Here is a 5,598-nt window from a genome sequence, read left to right as displayed (position 1 = left end):
TATTACACTGAGAAAAAAATATCCTAAATTTCAATAAATATTTATTTGAATAGTACTAACTAAAAATTTATTAAATATAAAAATATATTTCTTTAGTACGAAAAAACATTAATTTGATTTAACAATCACTTTTTTTATTAAGTAAATATTTATTTATTATAAATAAATGTTTAGTTGACAGTTTTCAAATAAATATTTATTTTAATTTAGGCTAATTTTTTTCTCAGTATAGTGTAAGTGTAGTGTTCTAAATATTTATGTAGAACAATTTGATAAATTAATAACTTATTAAAAGAAAGCTAAAGTTGAAAATAAGACGAATTTTGATAACGAAAAAGTTAAAAAAGCTAATTTATTAAACTGCATTCGTAGTATAAATAATGTAAACTATAGATTTTTCAGCTGTCGTAGTGAATATTACACAGTCGTAATATAATCTCATGATGATATGACAACATTAGCTCTGTTCCCGTTACTTGCACTTTTTGCTCTTAGCATCTCTGCTTTCTCTTTCCTTAACGTTCAAGTATATATTTATCTTATTTTAAATGTAAAAATTTTTTTTAGAATTTCAAGCAACGCGAACAGACCTGTTATTGCAGAAAAGTTCTATAATTGCCAGAAATGCGTAAAGTTACATTTAGAGCATCCCAAGCAGAACAACAAGTCATGGTAACGTCATGACAGTAAAATGACATTAAAGTGAATCGAAAACGAAAAATGATTGAAAAATGATTTTTAATGATCATTTTGGAATCACTTTGATATCATTTTGATATCATAATGACTTGTTCTGCTCAGGATACTTCAAAACGCAAATTTGATTCGTAAATGTTTAATACAATATGTAAAAGATTAGACATAAAGCTTAAAAAATTATTATTTCATACAATATTAAATTAATGAAAAATATAATTTTTTATAGTTACAGAATATTTATAAATCTATGCTTTTATGTAACTTTATAAGTCAATGTTTTTTAACACATGAGATATTTTCGAATTATCTTATTATATTCTATACACGGATATTAATTTTAATTTTTATAATATAAAAAGCTTAAATTTTTTGTAATTGTTTTTAAAATAATTGAGTCATTACGTTGTTATAAACTTGCAAAACGACCTGATATCTAGCTACTTGGCTTCTGATACAGTTATGGCTCATACTAAGAGATGGCAGGAGTTGCTTAATGAAATGAAGCAAATAATTGAAATTTATAATCTTATTGCATTCTTTCATTTCTTCCATCGTTCTTCCATTCCATTAAAGTATGTTTGCTCGTGTCAATAACTTGCATTGTATACGTCAAATATACTTTTCAAAAATTATTCAATTTTTAATATTCACAGAAATAAATATAGTATAAGTTATTAGAATTTTTAATTAAAGAATTGAAAAAACAAGTTGTTTACCAAATTCAATACGAATACTTTTTAATTAAATATATTAAATATAATTATTATAATTATTAAATATAAAAATTATATATTTTTTTGTCACATCAAGTTGAAGGTATACTAAAAATGTAACTTCCATTATTTGAATGTTATTCGAGTTTTTTTTAAACAAAATCCAAATTTCAAGTGTTAACATAGGTAGAACTTTTTATCTATCTTTATTTAGATTTTAAAAAATGAGTCAATTTTTATTATAAAGCTTGTTATTTCTGTAATTAATGAGAACAGACTCTATTTATATTGTAAATAAGAGATTAAACACAAAAAGATAAAAATGCGAACGATGTAGAAAAAAATGCGCTATAAAAAGGAAACTATTGAAGATAACGATCAACCCATAATTAATAATATAGAGTTGTCCTGTTTTAAGAAAAGGATCTAGAAAAAGATCTAAAAGCATCTAAAAGCTATTTAGAATCAAAGAATTCTCGTGTTTTTTCCATATTTTTTTATTATTAAAATCCTACAGATTCAATATTTCTTTACTGCACTTGTAGGTTTAAAAGACGCTGTCATTATGTTAATTCACAAAAGAAAAGCTTACTTTTCGTATCACTTTTTATATTTGTATTTTCTCGCTTTTGTAAAGAACATTATTTATACAATTACAAAAATAAATAAATGTAAAACTGATTTGTAATTTGGAATAAAGCGTGATGCGCGCACACAAAACACGCGCGCGCATAATTCCCGTTTTCTGAGGTTACTGGGTGAGTCATTCTGTATACGTTTGATTACTTTGGCTCAGTAAAGTGAGATAAAGACAGTCCCCATTATGATATCAATTAATTACGCGGTTTCTGCGTGATGAGACCATCCGGTTTGGTAAGGTAAGTCTTACGCACCATAACGCGAATACCGTGTCCCGACGGCGCGGCGTTACTATCGGAATGACACAGGAATGCGAAGAATTCGAGTAACGGGTTACCGTGATACGCGTCGGGCGATGATCCCTTAGCTTTTATCGATCTTCATCCCTTCGGTCCCGCACGACAATGACATCGATTGACATTTATTGCGCTCGCAACATACCTTGTTTGAATAACTTAAAACATCTCCTTACATATATGTGTACAATCATAAAATGTAGTTTATATATATATTATATTACAATAAAATTGCTATAAAAAATATTGCTATATTTCATTATTTTTTTATCTCTTTCCTCTTCATAAACTTAACTTAAAGTTTAATATATAATTGATATTACTTTTCTAAATTCTTTGAAATCTCACTCTAAATTCTTTGGAATCTCGCTCTAAAAAATGAAAATTGAACTAATCCTGAAAAAGAGTGGTTCAATTTTCAATCTTTAACAGTGAGATTTCACTCCTCAAAATGAGATTCGTTTTAAAAGTTTTAGAGAGATTGTGCAAGTAGATTCTTTCTTAAAAAGAATCTCGCGTTTCCCTAATTTTTGATAATAATCATGACAATGATCTCATTATCACACATTCTTCGCTTCAATGAGCGTCTTCCGGCCCATCAAATGCAAAAGGGCAGACATAGCCGTCAGGAACTACATTTCGGAACTGAATTCGTCCAACTGGAAAAATAATACGACTGAATTGAATCAAATCTATATAATCAATAATATAATATAAGAATTTATAGTAATGTAATTGTAATCCGAATAGCTATACGTTTAATAAACATTTTTAATGCATTTATTATTCTTTATCTTAAAAAGTTTCTGAGCAAATTGTTTCAAAAATTATTTTGAATTTTTTAAAATAATAATATTTTCTATTATGTTTATTGCTGAAACATGAAAAGATCAATTTTGCTAGAGTATCTAAAAATTTAGCTAAATCTACATCTGAAAAGAATTTTGTTGGACCATCAAAATAACTATATAAAACGTTCAAATTTGTTACTAGAATATCAAAATTTTTTGCAACATTGTTCATCGTGTTTGAGATTCCTATTATAATTTAATGGACCAACAAAATTATTTTCAGAACTGTAAGTATTTAGCTAAATTTTTTAGATATTTCAGCAAAATCGTTTTTTTCGTTTTGTATAAAAGAGATACCGTTTTTGGACGCAATGATAATTTTAAAAAATCCCATTAAAAATTCAATAAAGTATTCGAGATATAAATGACTATGCGGAAGGAAGATGCGCTAAAAAGAAGTGGAGAGAAAGACAGACAGAGAGAGAGAGAGAGGGAGGGGGGGGGGAGGGGAGGGGAAGGAGGAGACCCACACTCTCGCAGATACGCGCGTGTCCTGGATCAAGGATGCAAATATGGCATAGTATCCTGCGCCGTGTGTCTCGCTCGCATTTGGATATATACCTCTACCTAGACAGTAATATTGGTAGGTAATTCAAGCGAGGTAGGTTGAGCCGCACCCTGTTCCTCAAGCATCCACCGAAAGACCTCCGTCGTGGACACTCGTGCTTGTGTGCGCACACGCGCATGCACACAGACACGCGCACGAGTATCTCCGGATACTCCTTATAACGTCTCGTACGGGAATGGTACTAACGTCCATGCATACACTCCGGACCCGCGAACGAGCTCGACAAGGGTCTGAGATGCGAGGTGAACGTCCCCCACAATATCTAAAATCTGTGCGCCCTCGCGCGCGCGCGTGCGAGCTCGAGCACGCGTGCATGCGTGCGTGCGTGCGTGCATCATCGTTCCATACAGTCGTGTTCATCTCAAGTAAAACTTGACGATGTTGACTTGTGGTCGTACGCTTGTGCGTGGACCCACAAACGGGTGTGTTGGTGTGAGCGCGCACGGTTTGTCTCTCCCTCTCTTTTACGCTCTTTCTCCTTTCTTTCTTCGTCGTATCCACAGCCATAGGTGGTAGAACGAGCCTGTCCAGTTTTCCCATGGGAACAATACCCCACGGGATATATAATAACAATGGTCACGAGCGTGGGAGACGGGTCGATCTTTATTTACCCGTTAGTTTTTCGTTTTTCTTCCACGTCCCATCGCCCGTCCTTTTTGTCTTACTGTCCTCTTCTTTATTCTTCCCTGTTGTTTTCCCTCGTTCTTTCTTACACTCTGTTTCTCCATCTATTTCTTATTTCTTACTCCTTTTTCTCTCTAGTCTCTGGACTGCATCCTTCCTCTCTTATTCGTATACTCGTGATTCTCATCCGCGCGAAACTATTACGATTCCACGTGTCACTCTTTAGATCCACGCGAATCTTCATCATTTTCTCTTTCTCCGCTATCCTTCCTCAGTCTTCATGTACCTCTTTCTCTTTAGCACTCCCTTTGAGGAGGTAGGGCACGCGAATGTGGGAGGGATGGTTTCCGGTCGCCCACGTGCCCTCATGACGACCACTTCGTCGAGGTATCGGGAAATCGAGTAAAACATACTCTCGCGAAATCTTTCGAAGCGAGAAGTTACTGATTTAACATATACGAGTTACGATTAAGCTACTATAATAATATTAAAGAGAATATATATCGAGTTCACTCGAATCTTAGACTCAATTCCATCAATGTACTGTTACTTTAATATAAACTTAATCTCGGTTTAACTTATTGTTTATCTTTTTCTCTAACTTTAAGAATTAAAAAAAATAAAGAAATTGAACAGAAATTAAAATTTTTTTTTTATATCAGTAGAACAAAATCTTACGTTATATTACGAAATTTGACTCCATTTGACTTTGTCTGTCAGTGATATAATTTATCAAAGGTTATAAATAAAAAAAAATATTTTTCCTCTGTTGTTACTTCAAGTCACCTTTTGTGTTTGCTGTGTATCTACAATTTTATATTTTGTATGTAAGAAATTTTTCATTTTTTATTCAGTCGTGTGAAATAAAAGGTTTTTTATTGCTGCACTAAAATTTTCCTTCTCGCTTTGTCAACACAGAGAAAATACATAATAATACATAATAATACATAACAACTATTAAGATGACAATTATAGATTTTATATGTAGAATTATAATGTAAACAATTAAATAAACTTATAATTATTATAATATTATAAAATACTCATCTATAATATATATGTATATGTATGTGTGTACAGTAATTCTACTTACAAAACTTGCATAGTTGTTACCACTGTTTTTCTCTGAGTATACATACTTACTTGAAGTACAAAGAGTATACATCATATATATATATATATATATATATATATATATATATATATAT

The sequence above is a fragment of the Atta cephalotes genome (assembly GCF_000143395.1).
Source record: "Atta cephalotes unplaced genomic scaffold scaffold00001, whole genome shotgun sequence".
NCBI classification, from domain to species: Eukaryota; Metazoa; Arthropoda; class Insecta; order Hymenoptera; family Formicidae; genus Atta; species Atta cephalotes.
Note: the sequence above shows the minus strand (reverse complement) of the source record.